Source organism: Solea senegalensis, linkage group LG3 (genome assembly GCF_019176455.1).
Source record: "Solea senegalensis isolate Sse05_10M linkage group LG3, IFAPA_SoseM_1, whole genome shotgun sequence".
NCBI classification, from domain to species: domain Eukaryota; kingdom Metazoa; phylum Chordata; class Actinopteri; order Pleuronectiformes; family Soleidae; genus Solea; species Solea senegalensis.
Window position 1 is genome coordinate 22,760,258 of NC_058023.1, and position 17,511 is coordinate 22,777,768.

Below are 17,511 nucleotides of genomic sequence, written 5' to 3' on the forward strand. Positions count from 1 at the left end.
GCCACCTGTGAAATGCTTCACCCATATTGACATGTTTTTTTTTAATTGTGTTTACTCTTTTTTTTTTTTTAAGTTGTTTTGCAGCATTGGCAGTTATTGTTAATAATGGAATAGCAGCCTTCTACTGAAGGGACGTGTGAGTGTAGTCGTTAGTAGAAGAATCAAAAGGAGAGCCCCCTCTATCTGACCTGCCCTGTGATGATGACGTCACAGTGGAAGCAGAGACTAGAGGAGGTGCAGATGTCCAGTTCTCTCTCAAAGATCGCTTGATTTCCATCATGCTGAAAGATTACAACTGAACAGTAAAACCAAATATATGTTGCCTACTCTGTCGCTCGCCTATAAAGTCTATAAACATTTCAAATGCCTGCCCAATTCCTCCTCTCCTTTCACTGAGGAGACGTCTTTATTTATTCCACGAGGACCACTTATTCTAGTGTTACCTGTTACCCTTCCTTCTCCCATATGGGAACTGTGGATTTATCAGACTAGGCAATCTAACCCGACAACCCTTGTGCTCTTGTACAGTCTCACAAACGCGCACGTGCGCGTGCACGTACACTCTCCCACACACACACAAACACAAATAAAAAGCTCTCTTTTCCCCCCTCCTCTATCTGGCGGGATGATCTAATGCAGCAACTCTCCTGCCGTCTGGCTGCCACGACAGGTAAACTAAACCTGCGGCCTTGAATTACCCTCCTTCCCTCTCTCCCTTCACCTGTCCCTCCTTTCCTCCCTGCCTACCCCTCTATCTCCCCTCCTTTGTTTCTTAGACTTGCCACACGGTCGTACACGGGGTATTGGAGGTGCCCTCAGAACAGACAGTCTGCTTTTGTGTGTGTGTGTGTGTGTGCAAATTAGCAGGACACACAGAGTGAGAAAGACTGTGGGATAATGGTAACTGAGACAAAGCACATCAACTTTTGCGGCACTACTCCTGTGGAGAAGGAATTTTATTGTTGGCCCTGTTCCCCATTTCCACCAGGTTTGTACAGGTCTCGTTCAGTTGTGTCATTTTGTTAAAAGCTGTGAAGGGTACCAACATGGCCGATCTGTACTGTCCCACTGTTTTGGCAGCAGCTAAAGGGAGGAGCTAGTAACTTTGAGATTCCTATTCTGTGCATTACAACAGGATTCTTTCTTGGGCTTCACTCTGTCACGCTTGTAGGACGTTCAGCGACTTACGTAGCTGCCACAGCTATTACCAGTTTGGCCTACAAACTTCACGGCAGGAACACAAGCCACATCAGGGTCTACTATTCCAGATGGTAATGGTAAATGGTTTGTATTTACATAGCACTTGTCTAGTTTTGGCGACCAAAGCTGCTTTACACTACAGTTTTGCCATTCACCCATTCACTCACACTTTCATAGAGCACATCTATGTGTCTAACATACTGGGATTCGAACCCACGAACCCAGCCTTAGTCAGGCTCGTACCTCCAGTAGCTGTCGCTCATTTCCGCTCTCGCCGTCATGGTTGACTCATTTCTATAGGGTAAGCAAATACAATCAAATGCTATTTTGTCACGTTTTACTAGCGTTTAATAGCTACCTATAAATCCTTTGCAAATTCCACATGAGCCTAAAAGGAAAGACCTGATGTTGCACTCGAGGCCTGTGCCAAAAGAGGATGTTTGTTATGGAAAATGAGTGAGTTAGTGTGCACAATGATCTCATGCTGAACTCAATTAGTCTTTTGTCTTCTGCTTTTTGTTTGTTTGGGAGGAGGAACAATTATCACACTTCACGTTCTTTCCAATAGCGACATACAATATCACATTGTTACATTCAATTCATGAGCTGTGATAATATATGGGAGACAAGTGTGTTTTAGGTTATGTTCAGGAATTAAATAAGTTAAACAGATGTATAAGTCAAGATAAGTAATAGAGGTCAAGATGAAGTGAAGATTCTGTTTAACGTGACATTATTCCATGTGAAGATTGGTTAATGTAGGGTCAAAGTTTAAAGCTCCATAGTTGTAAACAACCCGTGGATGCTGCAGTAGACTTCACCCATCTGCTGCCAGACTTAAAGGCCCAGTGTGTTACAGTTAAAGTATGGTTTTATAAGTATATACATTCTAACTAAGATTGTTTTGTTTTAAGCATCTTACATGTACTTTAGGCAAGGGCCTTGCTTTATGGATGCAGCCATGTTTCTACAGCAACCCGAATGGACAAACTAGCCCGTGTTGATTCTGTGTTTTCAAGTGGAAACCTACAATGCATTATGTATTTTGCAACTATCAGAGCTGACTTGTTTATATTAAATGTTACGCACTACAGCTTTAAAGAGGAACTAACTTTCTTCCTACTTCTTTTTCAGTGCTTTATTTCAAATAGACGAAGCTTCAATTTAGGCATAACCAGTTTTGTTGTATAGCACTGTGATAACCTGGATAAACCTACTCTATAAAACCCCTCTCTGAGAGGATCATATGACTGAATTTACATAGATGTTGGCACTTTAATGTTCAGTAGACTTAGCGTGCACATGTTTGTCTGCGCATGTTGCGTGCCACAGTGAAGAACAGCAGACGTGGAGATTCTCAAGTCTTTGAAGAAAATGTGGAGTGTAAGCGAAAGAAGTGTTTCACACCGCAGATTAAATGTTGCCCGTGTAAGCGAGAGCATATGTGTGTGTAAGCAAAAGACAGCGCAGAGGCACGGAGATAAAGGCATGTGTGACTGAGTGAGTGTGTGTATTGTAAATATGAGACTGAGCCAACAACTGAGCCCAGGAATCGAGAGGCCCTGAGGGAAAATTCACGAACTTCACGCTGGGAAAACTTAGTAGTGAGCGACCATCATATTGTTTATGTCTTTTTTTTTCCTGTCAAAATGTTGTTGAATTTTTTTCTGTCTTTTAAACGAAATCCTACTGTTGCCCTTTGTTACTTGTTCCCATACACCGTACATTGTGGGTATTTGTATTTTGTTGCAAATCATGTCATTTTGGGAGACTTTGACGGCTCCTCGGATTCCTGTTAAACAGTGGACTTGCTTGTGTGCGTGTGTGTGTGTGTGTGTGAACATGTGTGTGTGTGAAAGAGCATAGGGCAAAAAGCAAAGCGACGACCCATGAAACTGGGCAGAAATTTGATCCAGACAGGAGTGGAAGCCGCTCGCCTCCTCCTCTCTCAGTCCTCGTCTCACCTGTTTTCTCATTCTTTTTTTGAACTTCACGTTTCCTCTTATCTTCCTTCCCTTCCATGTCTCCTCCCTTTTTTCTCAACGCAAAGTGCTTATGTCTTTTCATTATTATTTTTCCTCATCCCTCGCTCCTCCCGTGCTATTCAGCTCCGGGCCAAGGATCACTGTCACACAGACACAGAAGAATGCAGTAAGGGGAGAAGAGGGTTTAGGAAGAAGGTGTAGAAAGCAGTAGAAACGTGTAACCGGTTGAAACACCAAAAGATGAATGGTTGATTGTCTCTAAATGTGACCCTGCGATGGATTGGCGAACTGTCCAGGATGTACCCCGCCTATCGCCTTATGTCAGCTGAGATTGGCACAGCACCCCCTGCGACCCTCCTGTGGAGAATAAAGTTAGAAAATGGACGGATGGATATATTGTAGATGAGAATATGTTCCTAGCTACGTGGGAACAGGCTTGTTCTTCCAAAGATGAACAATTAGTTTCTTAAATTTCTGCAGTAAAACAAAAATATGAATAAATCTGAGTAAACAGTGATCAGGGAGAGGGTGCTTAAAAACGAGCCGTCACAAACAGACAAATCAACAGGATTTGCACAATGTTCGGCTTTCATTTGAATTCTATACAGTCAAATAAATAAAATGTATGTGCTGTGGCTCATTAAATTAATTTTAAAAAAATATTTGTTTTGACTGACAGCTAAAGGATCCACTTAAGAGAGCTTCTCAATTAACGATTCACATAATCGACGACAAAAAGGCAGCACATTGTGATCTTACGAGCAGCAGCAGAGCCAGTCTTGTATTTAACCTGGGACAATGAGGCAATTAATGTTGTTGTTGTTGGAATCTTCCCAACAACAAAGAGTAAAGAGACAGAACAGTGGAGTTCAAAAGTGGAACACCGGTGAAGGGACTGCATTCTTGTTGCTACCTCAGAACTTTCAAACTCATGCGTACCGGAACAAGTGTGTGGTTTTCCAAACCATATCCCGGCCACAGTTGCAAGTAAAAGACCCAAGGATGAAAAACAGGAAAAAAAAACAACAGAGGACACCAACCTTCCCAGAAAAACGACCACAACTGTTTCTTTAAGCGTTTATGTTGAATCTTATGACACTATCCTCTGATGAGAAGCTCCAGTTTCACCAGTGTTCCACAATAACGTAAAGTCTTCACTCGCTGGTTCTGATGGACAGTCTATAATCTTCACCTGACCTTCACCTGCAAACGCGACATTCTCACAGCTTACCTCATGTTCACTCTTGTTCAGCTCAAGTGAAAGATCAATTCTTTGCTTTTAGCAGTTGCGATGACAGAATCCGAGCTAAGACGAGAAACAGCCTCAGGGCCCGTCCACGCGGAAACAGGTTTAGGTGAAGACGCATCCTCCGTCTCAGAAACAGAAATGTTGGACATTAAAATGCACAAGCTGTGAGACAATTCCCCCTTCAACTCCCTCCAACTCAGCACACGTTATTTTAGTATTCATTTCACGCAGAATCCTGTCCATTAGCTTGATATCCTTTTCCACGCATGTTTGACCTGAATTTACCGGTTCATAAATCAGTTGAAACTGCGCGCGTACGTCTGAGCAACAACAGATGACTGGCCTTTGGGAAGAAGGAGCAGGGTGTGTCATGGTCTATATGCTCTGGTTGGTCACAAATAAATTGAATGTATATTGCAGCAGTCATTTGGAATGGTTTAAAAGGTGTAGAAAAAGTCATCCCAATGGATCACAAAATCCAATAAGGGTTTATTAGCAGCGATTGAGTTTACTACCATGTGGCAGCCGGTTGTGATGTCACGCATAAGACATGCATAAGAAGCTCCTATTGGAAAATACCAGCTGTCAGTCCACTCATATATTAACAAATTAACAAGGGTTATAAATCAAGTCAAGTGTAACTCCCACAAACATTTGAGTTATTTTTCATCCTCAGTAGTTAATCGATATCTTTTTACTTATGTGGAAGACTATTACATATATGGTCTATGTACTGTATACTCCCTATAAGCATGTTCCGGTAAGTGTATATTGACCTTTGAAAATGTTTAATTATTTATTATTGAAAAATGTTAACCCTTACCCTAACCCTAAAATGTTTGCTTTTCATAGCCTTGAGTAAGATTTCTTACTACACGTAAAGAAGAAAAACATCCTTTCTGATATGTGAAGGCCATTGTACTTCTCTGACGCATGCATTAGAGGAGGAGTCCTCCTTCTGTTAGAGTCTGCACCTGTAGATGCCACTAATTCTTACTCACTGGACCTTTAATTGAGCAGGTTTATCAGAAACTATCATTATTACTTCAGAAGGTTGAAGGCAGTGATTCATACAACGATGCTTCAGGGGGATCGCCAGATCAGTAAAGAATCCTATGAATTGCAATAGCAAATGATTTATTTAGTGTGGAGGATGTACTGGAGCAAGAACAATGACAGCATATTGTCTAAAATAAACATCAAACATCAGAATTACAGTTGAATCTGATGGTCGGTTCTTCTAAGTATCCACTCCACTTTCCCAGAGTGACTATAAAACATCCTCCGTATCGCCTCCCTGAGGCCGGGGCTCTGGTCCGCCCACAATGTCAAAGAATTCCAAAAAAACCCAATGGACAGCAACCTATCCATCAAATAATGACCTCTCTTAGCTGTACAAATTGGCTGCAGATGCTGACTGACTGACTGACACGCAGCATCCATCGTATGCATGCAAGACGTTTTCCCAGAGCATGAGAGGGAGGACACCTACACAAATATTTAAATCAGGTTGGGCAGAACAAAGCCGACTGAGGGCTGTAACTAAAAAGAGAAACACTGACGCTGGGGCCCTGTAATCCAAACATCAAGGTCATCAAGGAAATTAGAGGAGATGGGTTGACGAGCGTTAACCTGGATGTGCTTTCAACCCACTTGATAAATCCATGACCAGATCTAAGTTTATTGTCATTATTGTAATTGTCTGAGCTCACAGGGTATTAATTAAGAAAAATAAATGTTCCTTTTGCAATCTGTCATGTTCACACAAACATTTCGAGGCCTCACAGGAAATAATAATAATTTGGTGACCTTATATTTAAAAGATTATTTAAAAGCTACAGCTGTGTGAGTGAAAAATACATTAAAGGAGTAAATGAGTGGAGAAGTGTGACAAATGTCAAAATTGTCGCCATAAAAAAGTGCATATCAACAGAGTAGTGTTTCAAATGTTTGTTGAGCTTTTAGCTGAAATGAATAAATAGCATGAATGTGGTTTGGGTTTAGGTACAAAGACAATAAAGTTTTTTTTATTTTTTTTTGCTCACAGTGCCATAAAATACTGTCAATTAGAAACACACCACATGTGTTTGTTCTTTAAATGTGTGGCATACAATCTTGCAGACCAGAACGTTCTCATAAAACAACAGGACGTCTTGTTTTTGTAATAACCCACCGCGAGTGGATTGCCTCCACGTCGAGCGTTATGTGTCTAAGTGGTTTTATGAGCATGACAATGATGTCAGCAGCATCGTCATCGCCAGACTGCAACACCACTGAGCATTTCCCAAAGACGAGCAGAATCATTGCCAAGACAGAGCTGGTGACTTGCGGTGGCTTTTATAAATGGCTTGTGCTAAGGCTACAAAAATCACTTATCTTCTGCAGCGTTATTCTCCACATGAGGGTTGCTGGTGCCCATCCCGGCTAACATAGGGCCACCGATGCACACCATGGACAAGGTCAGCAGTCCATCACAGGGCCACATAGAGACAAACAACCTTTCAATCTGCAACAAAAACTAAATGATGCTCATTTTTAAGTGATTATACACTCACTCACAACATACTTATAGGTAGGGTCCTCGGTTGCTTTAGTTTAATCTCCCTTATTTTTCACTCTTTCATTGACTTTGGCTGAAGCAAATGTTCAGTAAAACGATGATAAAAAAAGAAAAGAAGCTAAGACTGTCATATGAGCTGCTTAAAAATGAGTTATTGTTCAGTGATCAACGTACATGGTTCCTAAAGAGCATGTCTCTCTACAATGTACTACTTATTCTACCCTGATGTAAACTCAGTCCTGAACCACCATGTGGACTGGTTATATAATATCTTAACAAAGGTCTTCATTCCCTCTGCAGTAAACTATCGTGTCTGTGCCTTTTCCTCTGTAGAGGAATCCATTCACTTCCTCCTGCCTCGGGATGGATGAAGCCCCTGTAACCCACTATGACCACATTGTTTTTTGTAAAGTCTCACTCCAGTGTAAATGCAATTTGCAGTGGCAATTTAAAACAATATTTGTGGAGCTGTGGACTCACGCCATAACACAAGACTGTGGTTTGTTAAGCACTCACTGAGCACAAGCTTTAAAAGGGATCCCTTCATGTCAAGGTTTATGAAAGATGTGTAAAACAACGACTTTGTAAATTGTTTGAAATGTGGTTGACGGGTGCACAAGGAAAAACAGATTTAAGCCTCGCAAAAGGGCTCATCCGACAAAATCTGATTAATCTACGATATTTTAAAATGAACGTCATGGCTTTTCCCCTCACTTTAGACAGCCTTCTCCCACTGAAATACAGAAGCTGGAAAACCACATGCACCAAATCAGTGATTTTTTACATCACAAGTTGTTAATCCCCCTATGTTAAGTATGTCTGTATGTGTCATTTTGTGACTCTGGTGTAAATTATTTCTACACAAACTTACCAACAAGGCAGCAGAAGACCGCAGAATCTCCTTAATATGCACATTTTGGTGCAGGAGAGTGACTGGTTTACAAATGTCTGTTTCTGTTTGGAAAAAAAACTTTTCTTACAATGTCATAGGTTAAGCAGGGGGATATTTTACTAGGTGAGCCTTATAATAAGTGTTTTTTTCCCCTTGACATCGTTGGCAGCCAAGTTTTTAGTGAGAACCAAGCTGTGCACATCAGATGAGCAAGAAACAGGTACCCGGTGTGCGTGAAAGAGCTGTGAAAGATGCAGCAGATCAGCTGTCACGGGCCGCATATACTACATATATATATATATATATGTATATATATATACATATATATATATATATATATATATATATATATATATATATATATATATCCAACCTAAAGCAGCCTATGCGAAACCTGTGCTTGTTAAAAGCCATTTCACCAAAAAGAACTGCTTTTAACATTCATTCACTTTCAGGGTCTTTCATGTGTCAGGCAGGATAAACTCCAGCGACAGTGAAACACGAAAGAGGAAGACGAGAGAAGGATGTGGACCAGCTTGTTCAGAAGAAACCCCCTTTGTCCCCGTTTGTTATCACCTACAGAAAAAAATGTAACACATAGAAACACCCATTTCTAAGGAAGGTAAACAGATATCGCCATGGACCCAGGTGGTTATACTCCTCAGGCAGCTGCTTGTTGTCTCACACCAACTTGTCTAACTGGATGAGTGGAGAGGTGGAGGTGTGTGTGTCACTGTTTCAGGACCTTTTCGGCAAACACTGTCAGGACCAGTGGAGACCCCATGGAGACCAAAACCTGGTCCTACTGAGGAGGCAGAACCTCATTTCAAAGGAGCTGGTTAAGTTCTGAGTAACTGGGGGGGAGGTTCTTTCCTGTACATAATTTTGTTGCTTCTGAGGAGCAAAACTACAGAGGTAATTAACTGTGTAGGTATAAATAGACAAGTGTATGCAAAACCGTCCTCTCTCCCTAGTATTTTGCTTCACACTGATGAAGAGGAACATGATCTGCATGTTAAGAAAACGCTGTAGTTTGAGTAATTGTTAAAAGCGTTCTCATTCATTCAGCTGGAGCCTCTCCCACAATGAACTGGGTGAAAGGCAGGGAAATACCTTTGGCAGGAGGCCAGTGCAGGCCAGTGACTGCGACGTTTCATGGATTCTAAAGTAAAACACACGCTTCATTTTACCATTTAACACTTGATGAAACATGGACGACGCACAGCAAGGGCGCCCATCACAGTGCATGTACACACAGATGTAAAGAATACTACCACGTAGTATCGCATGTTTCACCTTATGTGCACTGTGTGTGTGTGTGTGTGTGTCTATACTGAATTAAATTAGCTTTATTTACTCAGGGATGGTTGGCTAAGCACAACTGCATAACTTTACCCACGCCCCATTCCCCATTCACACATACAGGCAGCCCAGTGTGACTGCATTTTAAAGTGAGTGGAGCTGGTTCTGCTATTGTTGGAGAGATTAACATCAGTCAGTCACATACAGAGGCGAATATTTTTGTGAATCAATTAGAGGTCTTTGATTTTCTATTCTTTTGCTCTTGTGTGTCATCCAGTGGTAACGGTATTTGCACGACTTCGATGTTTGATCCCTCTTTCTTTGCCAGGTATCAAACCATTTCTGGAGACAAAAGGCCTGATCATCACAGAAATGCGGATGTCATGGCTCATTTTATACCTTTCATAGGATACACCACTTCATCTGTCGTCCTTGGAAACACCACTACATCAGATTGTGTTCCAATCCTTTCAGCTCATCTACAGTCAGACAATCAAAGCCTGATCAAATGTGACTGACCAAATTAGAGACAGAAACCTGAAGACTCTTCTACAGATTCTGTTATTTTTTTTTTACTTTTGGCTGCACCTGCTAGTGATCAGCGTGTTTGATTTGCCGGATGGCTTACTTTTGTGATTTACTGTATCTCTGGCCAAACACCGGCTATTGCATTTGTATTTCGCTACTGGCCGTCATACCCTACTCTTTTATCACTAACCCTCCTCTTCTGTACTTCTGCAGAAGAGGAGGGTTAGTGATAAAAAGTAGGCTTGTCTTGGCTTGTAGCATAGTTTTTTTTCTCTGTGTAAACTTACCAGCCAAATTTGAACACATGAGTGATTTATCATATTTTCACAGTCATTGATATGTAACAAAGTGAATGCCACCGATGATTCATTAGCTTTCAAACAACACCGTGCCAGATCACGTTTGTGCTGTATATTAAACATCATCATAATGGCAAACCGTTACTCTTCATGTCAGTCTTGGTACATTCCTTTTCTGTGGCGTTCTTTGCTTCTCATCCAAGCTGTCAATATTGTCACTAAAGCTAAACTAACAGCTGTGAGTGAAACGAGACAAACAGGCCGACCTTATATGCAAATTTAGAGCCACTATTAGCTGCTGGCAGTGGTTTATCAATAGCTTCTAATTTGGAAGAAAGTTAAACCATATGCTGGTTGTTGATGGGTTAGGGTTGAAGAACAAAAAACAGTTTCATACAAAGGTTAAATGCTATCTTTGTCTCAAGAGCTGTGATTTGGCTGGCGCCGCGTTGACCCTGCAACCGGACGTTGGATGATACCAGCTGTCGGTCTTACTTTACTTAATCATCCATTCTCCTCTAATTGGGAACATACCAAATCAACATCATGGAAGAATCATGTTACAAATCAAGTAAGAATCAGGCTCATTTTGTGGAGAAGTCACCCCCCACTGGCGAACTGTAGAGGATGTAATCCGCCTATCGCCCTATGTCAGATGCGATTGGCACAGCATCCCCGTGACCCTCATGTGGAGGACAAAGCGGTAGAAAATGGATGGATGGATGAATGGATGGAAGTCACCCCCCTGTAGTTACTGAATATATTCTTTTTTTTCCTGGTTGGCTTCAGGAGGAAACCCGTAAGACGACGTCCATTTCTTATACAGTCTCTAAATAACACTCACTTTTACTAAGTGACTTTCATGTGGTACAAAGCCTTGTATATTTATTATGGTTGGGGTACACACTTCAACACAACACACACACACACACACACACACAAACACAAAATAAATGATTCACACACTTGCACTCTCCTCAAGTGGAGCTCTGCATAATCAGCACAAACACAGTCTCGAAATGTGAGGTCTGCCAGTCAGTGAGTGTGTGTGTGTTTATTCAGCGTGTAAGAAGGCTCCCACTCTGTCAAAGCCAGAAGTTGTATGAGGTATGAGCACACACACACACACACACACACACACACACACACACACACACACACACACTCTCTCTCTCTCTGTTTATTTGTCTAAGTGTCTGGGAGGCAGAGTAGCACAGTGTCAACTGCACTTTCTCCTTCACCCAACATCCTCCCTCCTCTTTTTTTTTTGCCTCCATCGTCTCCTCTCTTCGTCACATCTCACTCCAAACTTTAACTTTCCTTCTTCTCATATTCTTCTATTTCTCATCTCATTCACTTCTTGCACCTTTTCATTTACCTCAACTCTCTTTCCATATCCCATCTCCTCATCTTCATCACTTCACTCTCTCAACTGGAAAAAAAGGGAAAAAAAAGGTGGAATTATCATCCAACTGGATTTTTAATAAGCATGTGTGTTCTGTGTTGATCTCTCCTTAATATGGGTGTGACTGCCATCAGCACTGTTTAATGTTCCATGGAATAATAATAAATGGGATGTCACACAGAATGGCATGACGAAAGTCAGTGTCCCGTCAATTGCTTGCGGTTGATGTTTTCAACAGCAGCGTTTGCTCATGGTGGCTTTGATTGTTCATTTGTGTAAAGAAAACAAAAAGTGTGCAGTGGGGGTGATGTCAGTATAAAGCGCACTGAATTTACTCAGTAAACACGGTTTAATTTGCTTTGTGCGTCGATGGTGGGGGTCACACGCTCCGCACTGTGTTGAATAGAGGAAGTCAGGGCCGAGGCGCAAACTCGGACAGAGAGGGTGTAAAAGAAATGAAAAACAACAGGCAGACACATGTGGAGCCTCAAAACTAATGAAATTATAAGAATAAGTTTACATAATGACAAGGAACGCTATTTAAATATACAAATAAGGGATGAAAAAGTCATGTACCGCTTGCCTTGTGTATCATAGCAGAATGTGGGAGATACACAGTTATACATACCCACAGACATATATATACATATGGAAGATACTTTGGAGAAAAAAGGGGAGGATCAGTCACTAAGCCAGTAAGAGAGCCAAAGCTCATGATACCATGCTGTTCCCTGATGTCATTTAAGTCATGTTTTATTGTTTTGATTGAGAGAATCTGTTAGCAGCAGATATTATATACTGTGCATTTAACCCTTTAACACCTGAGACTCAAAATGTCTGTCTGACCTCTTTTTCTGCTTGTTTTAACCATTAGAAGACCAGAAAATGTAAGGGCTTGTGCCTATTTGTTTTCCAGAATAAAAAGCTTCTCCTCCACATGAGGGTCACAGAGGACTGGTGCCAATCCCAGGTGACCCTGGAGAGGTCGCCAGTCCATCCCTGGACCACATATAAAGACAAACAACCATTCACTCTCACACTCACTTTAGAGTGTCCAATTACCTAATCCCCAAATTGTGCATGATTTTGGACTGTGGGAGGAAACCAGACCAAACCCATGTACACACGGGGGAGAACATGCAAACTCCATGCCGAAAGTTGTTCCTACCTATATTTTTACTCCACAGTATCAGTACCACCAACAGGTGGTGGTGTACTTAAGTTGTCGGAGCAGTGCACACTCCTCAGCCGCCACGTGTGTTGGCACACGTCTAACATCAGCATTCACATTTTCACCTCAAGTGCAAAACATTTCGCCTTGTGAGGAGGTCAGAGTGTAGATGAAACTTTAACTGTAACTTCACCTGTTGTCATTGTAGAAAGAGAGAATTAAACACACAAGCAAGAAGGACAGAGAAGATTGTGCAAGGCAGCAATGCAAAAGTACAGAAGTCAACTGCGAAATAAGAGAAATAAAATGAAATGTTTTGGTTCCACTAGATTTCACAATTTAGGTCGAGGATGTACACCTCCAGTTGCAACTTCCAGTCATGTCTCTATTCTTTTCAGTGCCTGGTCAAATTGTCTCTGCAGTGACAAATCATACATTGTCAGAAGCTGTTGACGTAATGTTTTGTAATTCTAAAAATGAGTGACTGGTTTCACCAGGACTAATCATAGGCTTCAGAGTTACAAATACTTTCAGTTCTTTTGAGATATGTTAAATAATTGGTTTCAACTTACTTCAGGACCTTGGACAGCAACTAGCAGGAAAGTGCAAAATTGTGCAAAACTACCAATATTGTCTCTTTTGTAAAGATTAAAATGAGACTAGTTCTGCCACATAAAGATGACATTCATCATTATATTTATGTATTATTTAATATTATTCTCTATTTAGAATATTCTGTTATATAATGAGTAGGATAAAGTGCTGATTAATAATAGATGGAGAAATGTTTTATCCACACTTTATAAAATTAAGTTTTCTTTTCTGTCAATAAAAGTAGTGCTGAACTCAAATATAAAATGTCAAATATATAGGATAGTAACATTTTTGGTCATACAGCAGAGACCGTATGTAAAACGTGGACGTAGTCTTCCAGTTGTCAACTCCTGGGGAGATGAGAGGGTGTGAAGAGTATAAGACTGAAAAAAGGAGAAAGAATATGACAAACTGGGTAGTGTAGGACTTTTCTAATTCCATAAGAAGTCAGAAATGCAACATCATGTATACAAGCTGCTGTTAAATCCCATAATCGAAGAAGAAAAACAAATCCTGTTTTGAAGCCTTGAGATTTGCAATTTTTGAAATTCTATACGTCCACTCATGTATGCAATACTTTATCATCTATTTTCCTAGAAATGGGAACACGATTTCTTAAACTGACATCTTATTCTATTGAAGACAACTTGAAACTAGTAATAGAGACTATTAACTCCTCAGAAAACGTTTGTTATAATTATAAATCAAGTAAGAATTAGGTACATTTTTCCATAGTCTTTTTTTTGCAACGAGTGGAGTCGCCGCCTTGTGGCTATACAGTAAAATGCTCCTCGCAAACCACAAGACTACATTCACGAATTAAACCATCTCTTACCACCACTAAGCTCAGTATGGCTAAGCTAATCTCCTCCTCAGGGAACTGACGCTGTATTCAGTGGCTTCTCTGGTTTTATTGTGCACTGCACTGAGCTGGTGTCAGTGGTAACTTTCTAAGAGAGTATAGAACTCGAGTCTACAACGACAATTACTTCAAGTTATCTTGACATCATGATCACATACAAACTGAGCAAGAATCATACGCTGTTTCTGCATGTTCTTGTGGCTACTCAAGCACTTTGTGTTAGAGATTCCCGTCACATCTGAGAATCCAGTTACTTCAAAGGCACGGAGTCCTAATAGCAGCTGGACCCGATTACCAACATGTCACTGTGGTGCACGAACCACACCCATTACAGCTCTACTCACAATGCTCTGTGAACCTGAATTGTTTCTCCGACAACATCTGCATCGTGCCAGTGCCAAAATGACAAATGCAACACAATACATGTCTGCGTTATAATCCGTTTGGTGTACAAACACCGTGACGGGACTCAAAGAAAATGGAGTACGATTGTCACCCTCGTCTCTATTGCCACTCATCACCCGTGCATTAAATGTGACGTCACAAACCAGCTCATGACAAACAAGTTGGAGGAAGAAGAAAACAGCAGCAGCACCACAATGGAGCTCAGTGACAATATGGTAACGTTGTTATTCTGTATTTTTTCCTCTTTTACACTGAAATAAAATGACGTAAAAGACTAAATATATAAAATACTGATTTGTCGGCCCAATTTGTAAAAGTCAGGTGAGTTAAAAACATTACACGTAGGTCCAAACAGGTCTTGACCCAGTGGGACTATTTGCTCATGTGGTCGATTCATGCCGACCACACTGACAGTTCATCTCCTCCATCAATAGCGGGAAATCATCATCATCTTCTTTCTCAGCTAATGCCATTTTTTGTCATCCACTGCTTTTTCATTCTCATCTCGCCTCTAAAAGTCGCCCCCGCCCATCCCCGCCCCTTACATATTTGATGATCACGCTGCGGTTCCATGGTAAAAATGACACAGCTGTCAGGTCACATGTGGAGCCCCAGGGAAAAGTGCAGGAGATGTGCGTTGCCATCGTGCTGATTAAATATTGAACACATTCAGTACAGTGATGAAGCTGAATGAGAGGCACAGTGTTCAGGGACCTGTTCTGTCGGATAACAAATGCTTAGTCATAGAGATAAAGAGTTTATTTCTTTTATCAGTAAAATAAGACGTGTCGTTAGATCTTGAACTGAACTGAAAATGACACGCATGCGCTCACTCACTCACACACACACGCACACACACACACACACACACACTGGAAACTGTGGGAAAAAAGAGAGAAAGAAAAAGTCAAAACCTAGTCTACGTTTTTGTATTGTTGTTGTTGTTGTTTCCATCTATTTTTCAATCTACATGTATGTCTATCCATCCAACATCTATCCATTTTCACTCCGTCATCCATCCATTAATTTATCCATCTTCTCTTTATCTGTCCAATCCATCCATCCATCCTCTCTCAGTCCGTCCATCCATCATCCTCTCAGTCCGCCCATCCATCCATCCTCTCTCAGTCCGTCCATCCATCCATCGTCATCTCTCAGTCCGTCCCATCCATCTTCTCTGTCCATCCATCCATCTTCAGTCCATCCATCCATCCATCTTCATCCCATCCATCCATCCATCCTTCTCTCCAATCCATCATCATCCATTCATCCATCTCTCAATCCTCTTTCTCAGTCCGGGCTATTCCATCATCTCTCATCTCCTCATCAGTCTCTATCGTCCATCCATCCATCATCTCTCTCTCAGTCCATCCATCATCATCTTCCATCTCAGTCCATCCATCCATCCTCATCCTCCAGTCTCATCCATCCATCATTCTCTCAGTCCATCCATCCATCTTCTCTCAGTCCATCCATCCATCTTCTCTCAGTCCATCCATCCATCTTCTCTCAGTCCATCCATCCATCTGTCTATAATTAATACCAGCTGAGTGTTTGCTTGGACATTGTTTCTGTGAGTGCATAAAAGCAGCAAACAAAGCTGTCACACAGAACATGAGCAGCCCCAGAAACAGAAACACATGGTAAAACAAAAAGTGACCACATGTTTCATGGCTGTAAAGTGCCAGACTAAAAGTACATGTGCCTGTTTATACTGTGAAACCAGTGACGCTTATACCTTATGATGCAGATTTTCTGACAGTAAAGCAAGATGTTCTGTTCTTTTACTCAAAGGCAGATGACAGAATGGGGGTTTTCAGGCAGTGGTCAATCAAAGAACATTAAAAATGGCGGCAAAAGTTTACAGTCTTCTACATTTGAAGCTGTGTGCGCAACTCTATCTTTTATTGCTCTGAAGAGCTGCAACATTAGGACCACAGAAGAAGGGTCACTAGCCACTTTATTAGGTGCAAACATCTAACATTACAAGCAATTTAAAAAAGAAATCTTATTTATTATTTTGTATAAAATGTGTTAATCATTTTCAAGTAAGTGCTTATGAGGTTGCTAATAATAAATAATAAAGGGATATTAGGTGTTAATTGCCACTGGTGTAGTCTAGTTATTGTTAATAATTCTGTACTCATCATGATGGGTATATCAATGTTTAGACACTAGAAATATCTTAAAAGCAACAATAAATGTATAAAATAGTCTTTTCTTAACAATAACATGGACTTTTTTTATAGCATTTTATAAGGTCTTATTAGTGGGACCTTACAAGGACCTTAAAATGAAGTGATATGACATCGTCTCCTTGGCTATATCACTCATTAGATGCCACACGTTGGCTAATATCGCAGTTTATGTCTCATATGATTGACTGAATAATACGACTAATTTGCCGCATCCATTTAGAAAAATAATGTTTGTTTAACATTAGTTACACCTGTGTAACTGCACATCAATGCAAATATCTCATGAGCCAATCACATTACATTACATTACATTACATTACATGTCATTTAGCAGACGCTTTTATCCAAAGCGACTTACAATGGAATCAAGTACAATTAGCCAGGGGTGAAATCGAACTTGCGACCATGATGTCTTTGGTACACAAGGTAGGGTCTTAACCACTGAGCCACTCCACCCACAGCAGCTCAATGAATTTAGACATGCAGACATGAATTTTATGAACTTTTTTTTCCCGCCACTAAAACAGAGCTTAAGAGCTTTAACGGATTCTACACCAGCTTTTACCACATGTTGACATTTACAGGAAGTTTCCCGTGTGTGGCAGGAATGTGTTTGCCAATTACAAACTTTCCAGTGCACACACTGTGTCGCCACGTGCCCACTATTTAGCCAAAAGATTTGAGACCACCCGTTATCATAATGTGTCTCCACGGCACAGTGTGTGGTCAGAAACTCCAAAGTATCTCTTTAAATGTATAGCGCGTAAAAATGTAGCACCATTTAATGGTGACGTGTCATGTTGCAGGTGAATAACCCTCATCTCACCCTTCCCTTGCAAGTGTGTTGGCGAACCTTTGTAG